At 40.9% G+C, this 22,589-nt stretch overlaps 1 pseudogene; it reads left to right on the top strand.

Annotated features, from left to right (window-relative positions):
- The first annotated feature begins 18,298 nt into the window (after nt 1-18,298).
- Nucleotides 18,299-20,861, top strand: LOC120522717 (annotated as a pseudogene).
- The last annotated feature ends 1,728 nt before the right edge of the window (nt 20,862-22,589 follow it).

Below are 22,589 nucleotides of genomic sequence, written 5' to 3'. Positions count from 1 at the left end.
CCCGCGCTGAGGACGCACTGTGGGGCCCACGGAGCGGGCGGGAGTTGATTATCGGACGGGTTTTCCAGTTCCCTTCGATTTTTGTGACATTTTCCCTGAATGTCCCCCCCACAACTTTTTGACATTTCTATTTGTTAATCCGGCTCGCCCCCGCAGCAGGGGGCGACCAACCAACACAAACATCGGGGAAAGACAACGGCGGCCTGTAGGTTTAACGATGCCAGTGGCAGTTTTGGGGGAGGACCTGGTGAAACAGACCAGGGCCCGATGTCACCCAGCGGGACTGAAGAAAGGGCGAGGTGACAGGAAGAGAAGAGGGCAGCGGGGGCTTAGGTCGAAGTGAAGAGTCATCAGGTGACAACCTGTCTGATGGCAGTGCTTAAGAATCGGGCGCAGTCACACAGGACTGGTTTGATAAACAGGAATACAATCTGTGATCACGGGGCGCCATCAGCTTGACAAGTCAAGAAAAAAAATCAGAGGGGGAAAAAAACTGACAAAACCCGTGACACACTCGTCTGACCATTCTGTCTCGGGTACCATCTCACCCCTTTATCCCCCTGACTCTCTTTCATCACCCCTCCCCCCTCATTTTATTCCCCTTTTCCCCTCTTAATTTTTAACCCCCTGGACACCAGGGGAAGATGACGATTTGAAGTCAGATGCCATCTGCTGGTGAGGCCGTTACACAGGGGGTGGGGGGCGGGCGCAGCCTGGGCCTTCTTTGGCTTTTCCACACACTGATGTCAGGTACCGCCCTCCTTGGGGGGTCCTGAAGGAATTGAAATGAATCCTGGGAATGGTGTGTCAGTAGAAAGAAAAAGTGCCCCAAGTGTAAATCAGGTCACTTTGAACCCCGACAGTGAAGGTGAAGTCAGTCATCTGATTGCACCTTGAGATTGGGTGACAGGGGGAAAAAAAGGGGAGGGTGCAGTTTACTGCAAATGACATAAGTGACTCGTAAAACCCAAACTCCATCAATATGGCGACATGTGACTGGCGGTGAGCCCTCTTTTGGGGGCATTCAAGTAAATTTCATTCAGAGGTGAAGCCCAGGAGTAAAAATGGGGGAACAAGTCTGTTCAGGGCCAGCACACAGTCATTTTGTCCTCGGTTCCTAAAAGTCACTGGAATGAGACTCTGGATACTGGGGAAAAATTTTTGGTCCTGATGACAGCACTATAAAAGGGCAAAATAGACTAACTGAGGGGTAAATTCGTGACACTCAGAGGACAAAGCGTTGGGGTGTCAGCCTGAAGGATTGACTGTAAATCAACAGGGGCCCCCTGCTGGGGCTGGTTTTTGTGGTCTGAGGTGTCCACCCCCTCACTTGACACACACACCTGATTGCCTACTCAGTCCCAATAAAAGGGGAGACCTGAGGTGCCCCCAGAACACTCACAGAGGGCCCCCCCCAACCATAGGAAAAAATTAAATTTTTGCCCCCAAACTGAAACACAAAGACACCTAGCCGGGGAATCAAGGCCCAGTGGAGGTACTGGTCAGTGGTCACATGGTGTCAGAGGGGGTGATGGTTCCCATGGATTATATTAACCAAAACCTGGAAGAGGGGCTCAGTGGGAGGGGTTAACCGGGGGAGGGTCATTTGGTGAGACATTAAAATGACAGAAGGCGGGCCAGTCCAAAACACACCTTTGGGGGCGTGGGGCTGATTAAACTGGGGGGCCCACACAGGTACGGGGAATGAGACCACAGAAAACACCAGGACTTGCTTTTTTCAAGGCGCCCCCCTTTCCCTCTTTTCCTTAGCCCTTTATATCCCCAACCTCATGGGTTCCACTGACCCCACCCCCCAGAAACCAAGTCCCGTCAGACCCTCTCTGACAGGGAACAGGAGTTAAATCTTCAGGAGATCGGGATATTCGCCTGTCCCTCCCTTTTCCCTTTTCTTGTTCCCTTCAAACACCCCGGGGGTATCTGTTTCTGTTGATGCCCAGTGTGGGGACAGAAGTCTGAAAAGGAGAAAAACAGGAAGAATTGTGGGGGGTAACAGGACGGGGGACACGGGCAAAAATTAACAAGAACCAATGAAGCTTTTGGAACACTAATAGTAAGAGCTCATCTGATTGGTCAGAAACTTAGGGATTAAAATTAAAACCCAAAAAAACCCAAAACAACAACAAAGGAAAGGCGGGCAAGCGTCTTTTGAAAGTCATCTCAGTCATCAAAAATTTTGATAAAAAATAAGGTCACCATTGAGGTCAGGTTCTGATGGACAGCCCAAACACTGACCGTTTTATTAAATGAATGTTTTATTGTCACAGTCCACCTTTTTAATTTAAAAATCAATCCACTGTCACCTTCAAAAAATAAATTATTTGAAAAAAAGTGCAATCAGTATTTATATTTTAACTATTATCTATCTATTATCTATCTTTATCATCTATCTATTATCTTTTATCTATCTATCTATCATCTATCTATCATTATCTATCTATCATAAGTGCCCCCCATCTCTCATTGTCTTTTCCATTCTTTTTTTTAGGTTTTTCCTTCTACTTTTTATTTTTCGTCATTCTTACCCAAGGGACCCCACACCCAAATTCCTTGTTTCCTTTTCTTTGCCCAACCAGCCCCCGGCGGGGAAGTATTGCGGGAGGTCAACAGTGGTGTCAGTGGGGTTTAACCCACCCCTGAGTTTGAACTCCAAAGTTTTCCCCACCACACCACACTGTACTCCTCCATTTAAACTCCCCTTCTGTTCGCTGAGGTCAGCTTTCTTTGGTCTCATCAGGTGGGGGCTATAGCCCCGGACCCTCAAACATCTTAGAATATTAGCAGCGGCTAGGAAATGAAGCATTTTTAACTAAAATATTCGTAAAAGAGTCAGAAAAAGTGGCATCCGTGGCGGGGATTTTTTTTTTTTTTTAAATTTCTGGACACATAAGCCCGGGAAACAGATGGCTTTGGTGCTTCACTGCCTGAGTCCTCTATCCCAAATGCACCAGCCCGGGCCCCCTCAGTCAACAACCTCAGACTTTCATATCCTATGCCTGTCCTGCCTTTTAAAAACTTCAATGATTTTATTGTGTGATCCATTCAGTAAAAAACACAAACTCAATTTTAAAAAGGGGGCCTGCCTGGGGTTCCCGGGAGGCGGGGGGTGAAAACTGGGCTTCCATAAAAAGAAAAAAAAAAGAGAAAAGAAGGGAAACGGAATGGCTTTGTGGGGTCTTAGTTTAGTTTTTAACACAATTAAAATCAGAGGAGTTAAAAAAAAACATTTAAAAAATTTAAAAAAAAGGGGTGGCAAATTAGGCCAAATGTTGATTTGAATATTCATTTTAAATAATAAAATACGGGGAGTAAAGGGGTATTGAGATCATTTTTGCAACTTTACTGAGTTGTTGATTTAATTTTAAATGAATTAATGTCCCTTTTTTGTGCTCTCGTCTACACCAGAAACCCCATTCAAAGGGGGTTTCAAAAAGGTCTGACTTTATTAAAATAAAAATTTGGGCCCCTTTCCCTAAGTATTCAGACACTTAATTCAGGTTTTTGTAGAACCCCCAACATAAAATTTTCCCCTCCGGGAGGCCCTTGTCCCCCCTAGCAGACCTCTCAAACTCGTTAGATTTAAGGAAAAGGCGGAACACCATCTTCAGTCTCCCCCTATTCTGGGGTTTTTCATTCTGGAACTTGGGACACCGGACCCAAACCCACTCAGAGTTGTTTGGCTGGTTTTCCCCCCAACCGGGCAGGGGAATGGCGGGAACCTCTGAACTGGCTGATATTGGTGGTAAAAGGGGGGTTCAGTTAGGGTGTTATTTTAATATATATATATATATTATATATACGGGAAATTTAATTGTGAAATTAAACCCCGGACCAGAAGACATCGTTTTTTCACCCACCTTTTTTATTTTATGTACAAAACCGAACTCCCCATGCCTTTGCACCGATTCAAGTCTTAAAGCCCCCAGGCCAAATGCCTCTTTCCTTCCCCGGGGCCCTCCTCTTTTTTTCTGGCCACCTCCAGTCCCCCCGCAGCTCCCCCTTTCCACCCGATTTCGCTCCAGACTGAAGGGGGGCCCCCTTATCCTGCCGGATGAGCACCGGGTTTTTCCCAATTCCCTCTGGCCCCCCCCGGTGGGGCTGTCCCCCGGCGCTCCCCAGTGCCACAAAAGTTTTTTAGCACTTCCGGGTGTGGGGGAAAGTGTGGGCCCCGGGGTTCCTCAGGTCCGGGGGCTCCGGCTGGGGGCCTAAGGGTTGGGCTTCCAAAGGCCTCAACCCTGGCCCCCATACAACCAGGCGTGCCCCGGTCTGGGGGGGACAAGCCCCCCTCTGGTCTTCCCGGGATCCCCCGGCCCATCCCCCCCGGGCCACCCGGAAAACCCATGGGGGCCTGGCGGTGCCCCGGGGCCCCCCCCCAGGTTGGGCTGCCCTGTACCGGGCCCCCCAAACCCCCAATCGGCGCCCCTGTCTGGGGGGGAGGACAAAACCCCCTTCTCGCCCCTCTCCCAACCACAAAAAATATATATATATATATATATATTATATATATATAAAATTGATTTTGATGGGAAATATAAGTAAAAGTTGGTGAAGTTTGCAGATGATATCAAGATATGGGTTTTTGGGAAATTGTTTTGCATTATAGAAGGACTTGAATAGAGAAAATTTGGGGAGAGTGGGAGATGAAATTCAAGTCGAAAAGTAAAAGATTAAAATAGGAAGTAAAAATATTAGGTTTTAATCACAATGGTGTTGGAAAAATCGGGGTCCACCTTATTGAAGGATTTAGGAGTCATAGTGGTTTCTGCATCAACTTCCCGACAATGTTCAGAAGCCATTAGGAAGGGAAAAGAAACAAGTTATATGGGGCCTTTATTTTGGGCAGTCACAGGGCGTTCTGTCAACCTTTTTGGGCCGGTGAATCTGGAGTCTTGTGTGGTTTTGCTCCAGGCTACAAAATGCACATAGCAACACAAAGAAGTTCAGAGAAACAACAGGGGTTCAGGTCTGGGATTAATTTTGAGGAAAGATTAAAATGAACCCTTTTGGCAAAAAAAGATTAAGGGTGAATGATTAAAGGGTTTTAAAATTTGAAAGGGAATTAGTACAGTGGTGGACTATTTTAAAAAGGCTCATAAGCGGGACACAGGGGAAAATTTTTAAGGGAAATTTGCACAAAATTGGTTTTTTTACACAAGTGAAATTGTAATAAGTCCAAGTAGTGTGGTGACAAAGGCGTTAGGGACTTTAAAAATTGACTTGATGTTTGCTTGGAAAATAAGTGGTAGGGCGGCGATTTTTTGGGGTGTTCCCGTTCTGCTGGAATTTCTAATGTTATTTTATCCCTGCCCAGTCTGAGGTCATGGGGGTTTTTCTTTAAAGGGCCTCCGTATTTGACTGCCCTCCCCCCAGTTCTGACCTATCACTTTGTCCCCCCTAGCCCGATGCCCGTCACCCACTTCACTGTAGGATGGCAAGGGGGTGGGGCGGGCCGGTCCCCCGACATCCGGGGGTTTCTTCAAAAAGTTTAATGTTTGTCCATCAGATCATTGAATCTTTTTCCCTTTATTTGGCTGTCATTTTCTTTTTTGAGAGTGTTTCTCCCCGGGATACCTAACGCTTTATTTGTGGGCGCTGCTGAGATGGGCCCTCCGTCCTCAGTTTCTCCATCTCAACAGGGGGCTTTGAAGTTAGGGTACCCAAAGGTTTTTTGGGCACCTCTCCCGGGGATTTCCTTCCCCGTTACCGACGGCCATTTGTAAAAGTGTCCTTTTTGGGCCCAAAATTTTTTCCCTTTCCCCAATTAAGGACATTTTTTTCTTGGGAAGACTCAAAGCCAAAAAGTTTTTCCCATCTCTCTGATTTTCCCTTTTAAAACAATTTGAACAGACATCTACAGGGGTCCCTTGAATCCATGGCTTGGCATTTGTCCTGACATACAAATTTATAAATTCATTTTATACATATTGAAAAAAGGGACATTTCTTCACATCTTCAGAGGTCCATAGTTAAAAAACCCCCTGAGTCAGAGGGGGTGCTCCCTTTCGTCATCACCGTGAGTTCACGGAAAAGGATGGCGTATTTAAACCAGCTAATTAAGCTCCGCCCCCAGTGACAACTATAAAATGTCACCGAAGGGGTTATTACAGATTTTTGGGCTGAGGAAGGGACCCGACTCCAAGTGACTTTAACTTGACAGTTTGATTGGGAGGCGCATCATTGTGTCCGCTTTTGCTTTTTTTTTTCATCTTCATCATTTAAAAGGGTATTTCAGGGGGGCCCCCAACCCTTTTTCCCACCCCTTCTGCTTATTTTCCCAAAAAAAACCCCATACAGTAAATGTCAATGTGGTGGGCGGCTGGATGGGCCCGGCCTTGGGTGCTTACTTAGTTTGTGTTTAAACAAATGCTGTCTTTTTGAACGCGAATTCATAATTTATAAAGGGGGTTTTTCTTGAGGCTGCCCCACTGAAACAGGGGGTCCTCAAGTACAGAGTTCTGATGGTCCTCCAATTTGCTTATCTTCACCACCAAAATAAAAAAATAAAAAGTTTTGGGGTAAACCCTTTAAATTTGGGGGAAGACACGCTTCGGCAAACAACAGAGGGAAAAAAAACCCGGGGAACAGCTGAAAATGGGTGACGTGAACTTTTAAACGGGACCCACCACAGGGAAAGGGCAGCAAAACAGGGGGCAGATTGAGATGCTGATGTTATAAAGCATCCTGAGCTCCCCTTTTATTCCTTACGTTTTCTGTTCTCTAAACAACATTTTGCTGAGCGGCGCCCTTTAAAAACACATTTCTGTTCATTAATCTTAAGGTGACAAAGAAAAAGGAAAAAAAAAGAATCCCGTTTGGGAAAAAAGGGCTTTTAGGGAAAGGAAAAGTGTAAGGGGGGTAAATTTCAAGTTAAAATTATAAAACATCTGATTAAACTACTGATTATTTAGAGAGTTTGTTATCACCACTAATCAAAATGAAAGGCAAAAGTAAAAAAAAAATAAACAGAAAGGATGCGATAAATGTTAAAAACAGGCCCTTCAGTGTCCTCTTTATTTTCCTCTGGTCCTCCCAATGGGTTCAAAACAAAAAACAATGTCACCAACGTACCCGATGGAGCCTTGTCATGATGTCCCCCTGGCTGATTTCTCCAGACCCTTTTTCAGTCCCGACGCCCTTTCTCCGTCCTCAGATGAAACGCGGTGACAGTGAACTCGCCAGTCTCCATCACAGGAAGGACACAGCTAGAAAAAGTCTGCATCAGGAGAGAAGAGGGGATGAGATTTCAGAAAAAACAATAAAAATAAGTAATGCTGATAAAAGGGGGGCCTTCTGAATGAAGGATCAGTGTGGTGGGCACAGGGGGGTTTAGATGGTGAACGCCCATTGACTTTGGTTATTTATGGGGAATATTTTGGGACCCCAAGGGCTGGCTCCTCCGGGGGTTTTTCTACTGCCTTTTTCCCCCTGTTTAGGGGACCAAAAATTAGGGGTTGAGGGAAAATAAAAAAATAAAAAAAAACAAGGATTTGACTTTTTTTTTTTTTCTAAGACAAACTTAATTAAATTAAATTAAAAAGTGGCAACACATGTAGGGGGAAAACTCTTTTAAAAATTTTATAATTGAAGGTTAGCTCAGCTGTGACTTTGAGGAAATCCCCCTTTTTTCATCATCATCATCAACCATACAAAGGAGAAGTTTTGGAAGCTGAGTTATTTCGACCACCGGGGGTAAACGAAAGAATCTTTGAATGTCGGAAACACATTCCCCCAGGACTATTTGTGGGGGTGAGGGAAAAACAACGAGAAAAATGAGAGGCGAGCAGACTGGACTGTGGGTCTGGCTGTGAGGAAATACTGAAGGATTTGAATCTCATCAGTTTAAGGATGGAGACATCAGAAGGTGGTCTTGCAAAAAGAGTTGGCACCATCCTTTATTAGATGTCATCTTTACACTTCATAAAAATTACATTTGTTCACTCAGACAGCTGTAGATTCATCTGTCAGTCATCAACAACAACAACAATATTTATTTATATAGCACATTTTATACAACCAGTAGCTCAAAGTGTTTTACATAATAAAGAATAAATAAGAGACACAATAAGACAACAAAATAAATCAACATTAATTAACATTGAATAAGAGTAAGGTCCAATGGCAGGGGACAGAAAAAAAAAAAAAACTCAGATGGCTGGAGAAAAAATAAATGAAGTAAATAACTTTGAGATATTTGTAAAAAGAATTTTGAAATGTTAAGGAAATATGAAAAAATGATCAAGGTTGGGCTGAATGGCATGTTCTTGTCATGTTGTACAAACTCCTCAGATCTTTTAAATTTCTCTCTAAATGTTCTCAGGTCCCACACATCCCAGTCTGATCAGACTCCATATGAAGTGTTGCTCTACCTGTAGGAAGTGGAGATCTTCCTTGGTCTTTGAAAGCTCCTTCAGCTCAGCTTCTCTCCTCTTCAGCTCCTCAATCTCCTTTTCCTGTTGCTTCATGACTCCTTCAGCCTTTTCCATTTCTCTCTTTCTTGTTCTTTGATCTTCTTAGTCAGTTTCCTGTGGGCTTCCTCAATGCACCGTATCAGAGCAGTGAAGCTCTTCTCATTTTCTTCCACCTCTCTTACCATAGACATCTGAAAAGATGGATAAAGATTTAGAATTGAGTCACCTGATAAGAATAACCAATCATGAGGCACATTTGTTGCTATTTTGATGTTGTGAAGGACAGTTTGAATTGGCTGGAGTGACTGGTGGTACTTTATTCTGTAGAAGGAAGGTCAGTTGCGGACTGACTTCCAGACAATATTTTCCATTCATTATGCTGAGTAACATCATCACTCTGCTGATGCTGCTATTAAGGAAACTACCAGACTTTATGATATACGCAGTGATTAAAGTCTTCCTTGTGAAGGATCTTGTTAGCAATTGGCAGGAGCTTCTGGGGACACCTCTACTGTCTTGTGGGGACTCCATTTGACCTCGAGTTTATATAAAAGTCTGCCTTTAAAAATGTAATCTCCTGCTCAGCCTGAGGTTAGGTGTGGAGAAGGACAACAACACCAGGAATAAACAACAACAACAACAACAACATTTATTTATATAGCACATTTTCATACAAACAGTAGCTCAAAGTGCTTTACATATTAAAGAATAGAAAATGAAAACTGAAAAAATGAAATAAAGAAGAAGAAGAAGAAGAAGAAGAAGAAGAAGAAGAAGAAGAATTAGTAAAGAGGAGTTCACTTGTGTGTTAGAAGGTAATTGTGTTAAAATAACAGAATTTCTGGACCAGAGACTTGTGTATATCAGTTGTATTCTAGTTTGGGGTGTCAGATGTAACCATGTCAGAGCTATGAGATGGAGATATTAAAACAAGAGGGTCTAGGTGTTGGTCAAGGGGCTTCAGAGTCCATTTAATTTCATGAACTGTTTGCATAATTACCTTCTTCCATCTCTTTGCATTTTAAAGCTCAGTGTTGTGTCTGTATTTCCATGTTTGATGTATTTCCACTTCATTTATGAACTTTGCCTTATTACTAATGAATTTGCTATTGTAACTATGGCTCAAACTTATATGATGATAATTGGCTGTGTGTTAAACTATGTGTGAAGTAAATGGGAGGTAAAGGTGCCTGCTATCCAGGATCAACAACCCCAAAGCTGGAGGTGTTCTGCTGTTTTCAGAACTTTGCCTATCTGGACAGTGACTCACATAACTCAGCGACAGAAGGCAAGGATGTGAAGAACTAAAGTTTATCTCCTAACCAGCGACTAGAATAGAAAGAAAGGATAATGTGAGATTTATTTATTAAGGAATTTAGATGTAAATTTACACCAAATACAGAGAGTATTGCCTTTTACTACACATGTGGAAAATCTCCTTGGTTGAGTGGATAGGCTCCTGGCTGGAGCATGGAACGATGCATACAGTTGTCAATGTCACATGTGTCAAGTTCTAAATGAACAATTATATGAGGATGGATCAGACCACCAGTTAAGCAGGACAGTTTAAAGACTTAGGTACAAAGCTGAGGAGCAGTAATGACAAAGTGATGAGAAGTTCAGCCTATGCCACACATAAGACTGAGGAAATTAAATAGATAGATAGATAGATAGATAGATAGATAGATAGATAGATAGATAGATAGATAGATAGATAGATAGATAGATAGATAGATAGATAGATAGATAGATAGATAGATAGAAGATAGAAAATGTCCCTCATAGAATCTTTATATAATATCTTTATATATATATAAGATTTATTTTTCATAAAGTTGTATTCCAAATGCACAAACACTCTTTTGAGCCAAAAAATGCAATCCATAACAAACAAAGTTTCCAAACAGAATCCAAAGACAGTTGTTGAAAAACAAACCACAGGCTAAAAAATTTAGAAAATCACAAAACATAAGGCACAGCTAAAAGAATACAAGAATGTAACAAACTCACAGAGCACATTCAAAATGAAACTGTGTGAGACCCTCAGGGTTTATTGGGCGGAAGGGAAGCTCCTGGTTGTGATTGGCAGATGGTCCACCTCTTGGTGAGCCACACACAATCCACATGGAACATAACAAAGGCAGCTTATACACAAAATCAAATACAAAGAATAAAGCAGATACTCAACCAAATCAACATTAACATTAATAAATAAACAAAAAAGACATGAAACAGGACTTTGAACAACATCTCGTGGAGGGAATCCTGGCAGATAAATTTCACAGTCAGCAAGGGTGTAGAGAGGGATTTCATACATAACTAATAAGCAGAAATTCTAGGAGGAAACAACAAAAGCAGATGAGCGTAGAAACATAAACAGAAGTGAAGGTCGGTCTGTGAGGTTGACTCTCCTTCATTTCTACTTCTTCAGATGTCACCTCTGTGTCTGGATTGGACAACACAGTGTTGAGTGACACATTAGGCCCTGCCTAATTTCTTATAGCTAAAGACACACTCAACTGGTCTCGACTGGCTGTTTAGTACTTTAGTACACTCAATGGTGTTGGTCTGTTTAATGTGAGTCTGTGTTAAATAAATTATGTTGGATAAGTTTGGTCTGTCTGGGCACAGAAATGTGTGTGAAGAGTTCTGTATCTTCTGGATGAGAACTTTCACATAAATGAATCCTGGCAGAACTGGGCATCAGAGAGTGTGCTACCTTAGACAGTCTGCCAGCTCATTACAGGGTCAGAGCTACACTAGTGATCACAATGGAAACCAATCTGGGATTCTGCCAATTAACCAAACTGAAATGTGAGGATGTGGTGGCAGATGTGGAATAACTGTTAGAAACCCACTGAGATACTGGAAGAAGGTGTAAACTCCACATGGAAAGTGAACGGAGGAAAGTGGATGAGAGATTCAGCAGATGACACCACTGGACAACCTTACTGTCCTTTGTGATAAAATATTAAAGCTTAAGTAAAACATTTGGAGGTGTACATTATGTAAAGTCTGCACTCAGTCAAAAAGTGGAGATCCATAAGTTGTAGAGTCTAATAAAACTAAAAGATACCAGAATGAACAAGAGAAGGCCATTATGACCTCCAGAGTAAATCAAGAATAGACCATCTCTCCAAATGAGTTATTTTACGGGAAAAGACAGGCTCTCCAATGAGAATATAACCTCTTAATAACAAAAGAACCTGAACACCTCATCTTTAAATCACCATCATTGCGGTCAACATGGAGAGAAGTCTAACAAGATCTTAGCTCAGCAATCCACAAGCAGGAAGTTTGTAAGGCAATAATAGAAATTAACAGCTTAAGTGGAGACAAAGTAATGAAGCCTAAAAATATAACTCACACATTTAGCAAGTACTATAAATCTTTATATTCTACTCAGTTTAAAGAAGATGAGACACAATCTGTGGAGTTCTTTCATGTAATACAAACACAACAGCTGGACACTCTTAGTGCAGAGGAAATGGACAAACCTCTGACACTCTCAGAACTACTAGATGCTGTATACTCACTCCAAATTGGTGAAAACAACAGGCCCTGATGGTAACCAGTGGAATTTTAAAAAGTTGTTTTCAGCTAAGTTAGCTCCACTATTATTAGTAAAGTTTACAGAAGTTACAGGCAATAAAAATCTACCAAAAAATCTACCTCCACCCATTTCCTTTCCAGAAGAAATCCTAATCAGTCTTGAGGTGTCAGACAGCATCTTAGCAACATATAAAAACATTTCAAAGAATCTCCCTTTAAGGGTCCTAGAATATGGTGGGAAAAGGACCTTATAATGAATATCTCAGAAAAGGAGTGGAAGTCAGTCATGCATAGAATACACTCCAGCTCCATATGTGCAAAATATTCAACCATCTGACTTCGACTCTTTCATCGATCACATTTATCTCATTTAAAATTGGGAAGAGTCGAACCTGCGAGTGTGGGAATAGATATCCAGCCTCACTGGGCCACATGTTTTGGGAGGACAACAAAGTAACATCATTTAGGGCCAAAATATTTGAATGTTTTATCAGACAGCCTTGGGGTCACAATCACTCCTAATTCACTAACAGCTGTGGTTGGTGGGCTACCAGAGGGGCCTAAAGTGGAGGAGGTCACATTGACTGTAACTTCCTTTACCACATTGTGAGCTAGTAGACTTGTCCTGCTGAACTTGAAGACCCCCAGCCCACCTGTGATAAGTCACTGGGTCACTGATGTATGACATTTAAAAAAAACTAATTAGCACTTAGAAGATCTGTTCAAAACCTTTATAAAATAAGGCAAGATCTAATTAATAAAACTTTAAAATAAGCAACCATAGCAGGGGAAATGGAAATTCTGACTTTTTATTTATTTATTCTGCTAAATTATTATGAATTTTGGCCCAGCTGCTGGCTCTTGTCTCTTTCTCTCGGTTGAGTGAATCCTGTTTGGTAGTTTTTTTTTTTCTGCATTTGTTTTTGTTTGTTTAGATTTCTTTTTTTAACTTTCTGATTTTGTTTTATTATTTTTTATTTTAACTTTGAAAGTCATTGTTGTATAATTTGAACTTTATTGTATGCAATGCTATTTTTTAAATAAAAACAACTTAGTCCATTAATGGACGTTGTGCCCGCTGATCTAATTCAGAACATCAGCGTCGACCTTCAATGTGAGTTTCTGTCAGTAGAGTTAAGTGTCCTTTAAGCAGCTGATGGAATATCAGAGGACTTTAGGGTGATGCTGTCTGAGTCTCCACTGTGTAACACCTGGGATTCTGTCAACAGTGAAAGGCCATAAAGGACACCACAACACATCTTGTCTAACTCTCCCTTCTCGTGTCCCTACTCATCATCACCAGTGAAGCTCTGCTGCTCTTCAAGTTCTCATTTATTTTTCCTCTCTTTGATATGAAGTGTTGTCTTCCTATTCCACTCACCTTCATCTCGTCCATCGCTCTCCTCGTCTCCTTCAGTGTCTTCTCTCTCTTCTCAAGTCCCCTCTTGATGTCACTCAGTGTCACCCCCAGCTGTTTCTGTTTGGACACAAAAGAGGACACGCGTGGTCAGATCAGAATTCAAGTTCACTTTGTGATTTCTTCTTCTCTTTGGAGTCCTGAAATTATGTAAAGAAGCACCAAATGGTGGACTAAAGTTAAGTGTCTTTATCTGAACTTACTGTACATTGAGGTTGTGTAGTAGTGATGGGGGATTTGAAATTTGGCTTAGATGGTCAGACTTACAATTCTAGTAAGTTCTTTACACTCCTGCTGGACTTGTTAGGGTTTTACCAAATATGAAATCTCAGTGTCTTTGTAATAATCATACATTTAGTTGGTTTATCACTCAGGGGTTTGACATTCAAAATGTCTTTACTGCTCCACTAAATAACATGATGTCTAATCAGTAATGAAGAGCCTCATGAGTTATATCATTAAAAACAGAAAATCTACACAGGAATAGTATATTGACATTTCTGAGCTGAACTTATTGTAAGAATCGTAGACTTAACTCTGGAGTACAATACAGATTGACATGTGACAATAATGTGTCTCTTAAACAGCCCTGAGATCAGCCAAATGCAAACTCCGATTCTTTTAAAAATGGACAAACACCACAAAGGCAGACGAGCAGCTAAGCACACTCAGCGTGTAAGTGTCAGCAGTACAGAGTGTGTCTATTGACGTGTCAGACCTTCTATTGAATTACGTTTAGGATGACATTGTGTGCTCACTTACTACGCTTACATCAGCCAACTGTAACATCATCTTGTTAAGAATACCTCAGGAGGGTCCGAATGTCAGACATGTCTATGTGTAGCCCACGTGATGCTCGCACCCCTGCCAGTGGACATTTCTAGACAGCAGGCTATAGTTGGCCTTCCACTGCCTTAGAAACTCAAAAGAGAAACTGATCAGAGCAGAAAGAAACTCAGCTGGCTGTGAAGAGAGAACTCAGTTGTTTGTGGGCCATCTTGGGGATATATAAAGAAAATTACAATGCAGAAGACCATTAACATTAATACAGAATAACATTACCGTCACTGGTTTCCATTTTCAACACATTTTTCAATTATTTTAGCATCCCGCTTTATATCGTTCACTGTTGGCCTTCCTAGTTCGCCATTGAATATTCGCCAATACTTGAAGAGCTGTTGCTGTTTCGTAAATGTTTAATAAGTTCAAACAGCACACACATATGTTGATAGGCCATAACAATGTATAGTAGTTTAGTTTAATTATAACAAAAGAGAAAAGCTACAAACCGCTATTAAAGCTGAAGGTACGTAACGGACACTGGGATTTCTGTTGTTCCAATGTGCAGAGCTCGCAGTAGTAATCGAGAGACGCTGGCGTGCAGAAGGTTGGGTTTTTGTTATTTAGTCCTGACAGTTAATCAAGTGACAGATAATCGAGTTTTACTGTAGATGAATAGATTTCTCTGTCACATTTAATGTACAAATTCTTTAACTCAAATAATTCAAACAGTTTCCATTAAACACTCACCTGCTTTTCTTCTCTTACCGTCTCCAGCTCGACCATTTTATGACCGTTATGTTCAGTCACCACACACATCATACAGATACACATCTGATCAGTTCTACAAAACATTTCCAGACGTTTCTGATGTTTTTCACAGAGTTTCTCCTTCAGATTTCTATCAGGATCAGCTAGCTTGTGGTGCTTCAGGGTCGCAACTTCATAGTGAGGCTGCAGGTGAGTCTGACAGTAGGAGGCCATGCAGGTGAGACAGGACTTCACTGCTCTGAGCTTCTTACCAGTACAGAAGTCACACTCCACGTCTCCAGGGCCGGCATAATTCTGAGGATGAGGAGAACTGAGTGTTGTCTTCTTTAATTTCTTGATGACTTCATTCAGCAGAGTGTTTCTGTTCAGCTCAGGCTTTGTGGTGAAGGTGTGTCTGCACTGAGGACAGCTGCACTCTTGGCTGTGATCCCAGTAGTTTGTGAGGCACTTCAGACAGAAATTATGACCACAGGGGATGGTGACGGGGTCAGTCAGAGTGTCCAGACACACCGAGCAGGTGAACTCGTCTTGTAATCCATACAGCTGGGCTTCAGCCATCGTCAGTCTGAGGAGAGGCAGGCAGAGACAATCAGTCAGAGAAACAAGGAAGTGACTTGTGAAGAAACGAAAGTGAAAGTTTGTCTGAGCTCACTGAGGAGGAGGAGGAGGAGATTTAAAGAGAAAGCTGTGAGCTCACAGAGAACATCTGAGGAGACACTGAGGGTGAACAGTTAATGTGAGACAGGAGCTCAGAGAGTGAAGACCACCAAGTGAGAGAGGAGATGACCTGTCACAGGGGGTCTGCTAAAGTGTCATTCACGTCAGTATTTCTTATTCTTTTATTACACACTGAAGTCCACATCAGACTGCATATTATTCCTCTTTATTAAACAAATGATCCATCCCATAATAAGTTCTCATCCCCTGCTTATCAATAATGAATTTTTGTGTTTTTCTTTGTCAATGACAGGAATTTATCAGATTATTCAGTAAAGACCCCAACTGAAGCCCACTCAGTTTAAGAAACAGAATTATATGATACATTAATAAACACAAGGATAGTAGAAATATGAAAACATCTTAAAAACTGATAACAGACAGAGAGACAGACAGACAGACACGTAACACACAGCAGGCTCGCCGCTCTCGGCTCCTTCACAGTTTTTTAGATTTTCTTGGATATTCAAGTCATTTTATCTCAGGATTTGTGAGACTTAATCAAGTCTGTTGAACAGGCTCGTCTACTCCTGCACCCTACGATTAACACACACAGATCCGAGTCACACAATTGAGTATAAGTGATGCCCTGATGCCAGTCCTGCTGTAACAGCCCACCTCAGACTCATTCCACTTAAGTATGACGTACATAAGAGTGACTCCTCCAGACTGTCACTTTTCAGTGTCTCACACTGGGACTCGCTGTCACCAGCAGTAACAAATGTACAGATGTCTCTGAGACACATGAAGGTTCATATAACATTTAGTTTTATGCCAGTTCCAAATCAAGGGGTTCTTACTTCTGCCTCCCTTGCTCTTCTGTAGCCAGCAGACACACCACATGCACTTCAGATCAGGTCATCTATCTCAACCTAAGCATTTTCATGCATGGCCAGTACTTGGATTGGAGACCATCTAGGAAAAGCTTGGGTGTCTGCTGGATTAGGTGTTGGTGAGACCAATAGGGGGCTTACCCGGTGGTCTGAATGTGGATCCCAATGCCGCAGTGCAGTGACGTGTACACTGTTCTGTATAAATGGTGCTGTCCTTCAGATGAGACATAAAACTGTGGTTATTAAAGATCCCTATGTGTTCCCAATGAATATGTCCTTGCTAAATTGCCCTCTAAGGCTTTGTCATTGTGCCCCCCTAATCGTCCCCTGTCTCTCATTAGCTAACTGTTTCTCTCACCACTTCACCATCTAATAGCTCATGTGTGGTGAGCATACTGGCACAGAAATGGCTGCCATCACATCTTCAGGTGGATGCTGCACATTATTGCTGCTTGAAATTGCTCCCCACTCACTGTGTAGAAGAGCTTTGAGTAGTTAGAAAAGCACAATAAAAATATATAAAGAATTATTATTATTATTCAAGTGTAACCTCTCAGCGTTGATAACAAACCCACGGCAAGAATGCATTTCCATCATCCTTTTCTCTAATATTTACTTCATTCACTGAAGAAATAATGTCAAAGTATAGAAATGTCAAAGGAATAGATAGATAGATAGATAGATAGATAGATAGATAGATAGATAGATAGATAGATAGATAGATAGATAGATAGATAGATAGATAGATAGATAGATAGATAGATAGATAGATACACAGCAAAATTGCTAGTGTTGAATTTCCAGTGTTACTCATGTCGGTGTTGCCTGGAGTTGATTGCAGTGTTCATTAAAATGTTATTAACACCAACATAGTTGAAAAGTCCCCAGTAAGTGAGTTGTTTCCTAGTGCTCCAATCAGAAAACACTGGCTAGAAGTTAATTGAAGCTCCTCCCATTCATTAGGCGTGGAAGACAAGTTCTGAGGCAGCTGAAATTACAGAGGTAAAGAAATAATCCAAATGTCGATTGGTTTTTGCTTTAATCTATGGTTTTACGAATAAGTATGTACAATTTGTTGTGAAATTTGCTGCATGTTAATTGTTTTAACAGTATTACCTTCCTAGTTGAAATAGTTAATTGTTATCGTACTTCTCTTTTAGGCACCATTTTACGATTCTGAAGAACACCACACGAGGTAAATGCATTAAAACAGAACACTGTTCATTTTTATATCAGCTTCATATATGCTGTCATGAATTTCATTTATTTTTTATGACCCGTTTTCGCCATAACTTAAATTACGCAGGTAATCCAACATTAACTTTGAATAGTATTACAATTCCAGTACTTGTCTGTGCCTTTATTTTATATCTAGCAAGTTTTCGTGGCTTCTTTTAAAGCTAGGCTAAGTACATTTGTCTAGCCAACACCACTGAAGCAGACATGAAGACAGGGTAAAACCGGGCTTCCATTTTAACGCTGGCTAATTTGCATTTAAAGTGCATGTATGTGTAGCGAGTGTGTTACGAGAAATTCATTTAACTGGCATATACTTAAAACTTTTTTGCGTGACATGGTTCAGTGCAGTGGCGGACTGGCCGGTTGGAAAAGTCCGTGTGCTGGTCGTGAACGTCTCCTGTCCAAGAGCCGTTGATGTAACTTAATACAAGTTAAAACAGAAAAAAACGAATCCACAAAGCTCTAAAGAGATTTTTTTATGTTGTGCATACGCGATATTTATTTTAAATGCAAGTTGTTCTCATTTTGTGCGATTTTTACTGTTTCTCATTCAGGTGTAAGACATGCTTGTTAAAGTTCAGTTTTGGAACTCCAAAAAATTCATCAAGCTTCAAGATGGATTTACTTATGTGGACTTCATAAATGAAGGTAAGTTTCATATCTGATTTGAGTTCTTTGCTGTAGTACTTTTTTCATGCTTGGAGTAATTTTCATACTTCATTTTTAGTTCACAATAAATTTGGACTGCCTTCAGGGACAGCTCTTCGTATTTATGATGACACTGAAACTGAGATTGAGGAGGACATTTTACATGATTTACTTCAACCAAAACCTGACATTATGTTAACAGTCAGAGACCACAATACTGGTAGGTTTGGTTCTCTTCTCTTTCCTTTTGTCATATCCTTATCCCTTAGAATGCTTATTTTTCCTTCCAGAATTGGAGATGTTAGCTCCAGGAAGCAGTTCCTGCACTGATACTTTGTCCTTATCTAGCCGTTCATCAAGTGACCAAGACCAAACACCGGAGCATCTGGCCAAGAGGTCCAAAAAATTAGAAGATTCAGCAGCAGCCGCCAAAGAGGTTTTAAATTTTATCACTGCATTGCATTTGCATTTTTTGTAATCCTACAGCATCAAAATATAAATGTCATTGTCTTGCTCTGTTTGTTAGCATTGTCATATTTTGCCATACGGTCATATCATGTGCCCTTTAGTTATAACATTGGTCTCTTTCTACATTTGTATAAGTTACTTAAAGTCTATATTGTAAGTCACATCTAATCAGTTAACAACTTTAAATACTGAATTCAGAACTCATGTATTTGAGTTGTTTTGAAGGTTGTCCTTGCTGCCTTAAACCACAAAGCCGGGGGCGATGCCATACTTGCTGAGTACAGGTCCAAAAACACTGTGACAAGTGAAACAAGGCGTGTTCTTGTCAACATACTGGTTGGACACATGGTGGAGATGCATGGGTAAGTCCATTTATTTTTCCCCTATGTAATTTGATCTGAATTTAACCTTAATATTCCCTATACTTTGTATAATTATGCAGTCAGGCAGTATCTGGGATGTACCAGCTGTTGATCTTAAAAATACTGGCTAAATACAACTTTCTTTTGAAATCCTTTCAATCATTTTAAGGCGGATTCCTACACAGAACCAAAGAGAGCAGTATGCCCTTGGTATTGTGACACTTTTTCCAGCATTGCGAGATCCATACTCAAAGAAGGGCTATGTGAGTGTACTTGGTTTTGAATTCTATTGTGTATTTTGCTTTGACTGTGATCACAATGATAAGTGAATCTTTAGTTTCTTAATTGTGCAGGAGCACTTCTATGATGTTGACAGCGGAACTGGCTACCTTGCCTGGCGACTAAAGATGGTGCAGAGGAATACATCTCATCGTGCTGCTAAGGGTGATACAGCTAGCTCTGACCTTCCTTGAAGAAATCCATCAACCCTGAAGAGCACCTTGATGAAGACGCAGTGAGAGAGGCCATTGCCTTGCTCCGCCATACTTCTGAAGAAGGTTTGATCTTGTTTAAGATGAAGGAAACATTCCATCACAGACATGGACTTGTCCATGACCCAGATAAAACCATGGATATTCTGAAAACATTTCCACGGTTTTTAGACACCAAAGGACTGGTAGGCTTATCCAGTGGTTGGCATAATGTGAAAATAATAATGTGAAATTACCTAATGGTCCTGAAATGCATGATTTTGGTATTTTAAAGGTTAACCAAGACTTCACACTCCTCTTCAATCCTTAAAAACAGCTAATACATTGCTGGAAAAGTGGGACGCTGTATTCAAGCCAGGAATCATTGGGGAAGCCATGGGCTTGGCTTTAACTCCTGCTGTGCGTTCCCTCATCTCATCAGCAAGAAAACAGACAATCGGTGAAGACAATTGCAGTAAGTTGTATTTCCGTATACTATTACCTTATTATTATATCAGAAACAAAGATTTTAGTATTTTTTAGTTATAAGACCTGTGTAGCAACAAATGTATATGATGGGTTAAGGCTAATTAATTAATTCATCTTTGTTATTGTCAGAATGGGACAGTGACTTGGCCACTCTGCTTTTGCTCGTTCATCTCCTTCCACCTCAACCAGGAGGCCAGAGAACTGCCAAAATCAGTGCTGCTGATGCTGCTGATCGCCTTGTTGTGTTTCATAAGGTAAAGGGGTGTATGTAAATTGTTTTTGTAGATCCCATGTTCTTAGTAGGCCTAGTTGATTAATATAATACTTTAATGTAATGTAATTTAATGTAATACTTTCTTGTTTCTTTATAGTCTTGCAACAGCATTGATGAACATGTTCAGCAAAGAGAAAGATGGCAGCCCTACCTCCTTGCTGTAGGAAGAAGCCAAGACCAGATTGACAACTTTTATGTAGTCCTTGACAAAAATCTCATCCCCTGTCAGGTGGTTGGTTCCCTCAGTGCATTCAACGAGCTTTTCAAAGCTCACTTTGTTTTTAATTTAACATATGACAATGCACTCATAAACTTCTATACTTTCATTCAAACGACCATCTACAAAATTGATATAGGCAAGACGAGAGAGTCCCCAAGAGTAAAAGAGCTTCGCGCTAAACTACTGACTGACTAATATTTGTAAAGCAGCTGAGAATGCCGTCTTGTTTTAAATGCAAAGCATTATATACATCTAGTCAGTCACTCATTTCACATTTAAGGTTCGAGCGTGCCTTTTATCCCACTGTAAAATTCAAGTTGATTTGTGGACAAGAAACATGCATAAAACAATTTAGCACTTATTCTGGATTTAGAAAACATTTAGACACTAGTCATCCATCCCCGTACATCCCTGAAAGCATTGTGAATGAAAACAGACATTTCTCTTCCAAAGACAATACATCAGAGACACCGCGTACTTTAGGTGATGAGTCTGTATTCGATGCAGAGAATCTTGAGAACAGTGAGTCTGGTTTTTCACCAGGTGATGTGAAAAACTTGTGTGCAGATATTGTAGCAAAACTACAAGGAAGTGGTGCTTCCGGTAATGTACGTAGTATCATCAATTGTTTGTGATCTAGAGGAATTGGTAACTGAGATACACTCTGAGATTCAGCACAGAGTACTCTCTGCTTTTCCTGTGAACGATTCTTTAAAGTCAGAAGTAGAATATAGTTTAAATGATTTTGAAAACCCCTTTGCTTTTTTCAATACAGATTCTAAAAGAAATAGTTACTTTACTGAAAAATGGGGAATTATTGAGCCTGTTGAAATAGTTTTAGGTGTTCGGTATGATAGTAGATGGAACAAAAAAATGGCTACTTATTGCCACGTGCCTGTAAATGATACATTTATATACATTCTTGTTTTAGAGAGTTTGAAATTCATGTTCAGAAACCCAGAGATTTGTAATATGACCAAAGCAGGCATCGCATCCATTCCAAATTTATACAAAGACTTCAGGGATGGAAGTTATTGTAAAACCCACCCACTGTTCTCTCGATGCTCACGTTATTTACAAATACAGCTTTATTATGACGAATTTGAAACAGCCAATCCCCTTGGCTCAAAACATGGAATTCACAAAGTAGGATGTCTGTATTTTGGTTTGTGAAATTTACCCCCCCAATTTAATTCATCAGTACTAAACATGGATTTAGTGTCTCTGTTTCATTCTTTAGATATTAAGAAATACGGCTTTGATTTGATTCTCGAGCCCTTGCTTTTGGACCTTAAAACTCTTGAGAGTGAAGGAGTGCATTTGCCGATTTCATCTGAAAGAACATATGGAACAATATGTCAAATTACAGGCGATAAATTAGGACTTCACTCCATTCTTGGCTTTACAGAGTCCTTCAGTAGCCACTATTTTTGTCGATTGTGTTTGATAAGTAAAAGGGATGCTCAAGATGTATTTTGCGAGGATGATCACAGGGTCATAATGCGTGATGAGCAAAGTTTCCAAATGCATTGTGAAACTCTTCAATCAGACCCACAGCTTAACAATGTTTATGGGGTCAAGAGAAATTCAGCACTAAACACTTTACAGTTTTTTCATGTGTGCAACCATTTTTCCTTTGACATCATGCATGATGTCCTTGAAGGAGTGGCTCAGTATGAGCTCAAGTTGTTGTTTGCCTATTTGACTGAACATTTTCTCTCAAAGCAAGAGCTGCTTTCACGTATCAATTCATATGACTATGGTTACATGGAACGTAAAAACTGTCCAACAAATGTGAACTTGGACCACGCTGGAAACAGTTTGGGCTTGAATTCAGTTCAAACTCTATGCCTTGTAAGGAACAGCCCTTGCTGTTTGGGGATGTTGTTCCACTTGCAAATCAAAACTGGAACTTGCTGCTTC

This window comes from Polypterus senegalus, unplaced genomic scaffold (genome assembly GCF_016835505.1).
Source record: "Polypterus senegalus isolate Bchr_013 unplaced genomic scaffold, ASM1683550v1 scaffold_5918, whole genome shotgun sequence".
NCBI lineage: Eukaryota > Metazoa > Chordata > Cladistia > Polypteriformes > Polypteridae > Polypterus > Polypterus senegalus.
The sequence above is the reverse complement of the archived record's forward strand: the minus strand, read 5'-3'. Positions and strand labels throughout refer to the sequence as shown.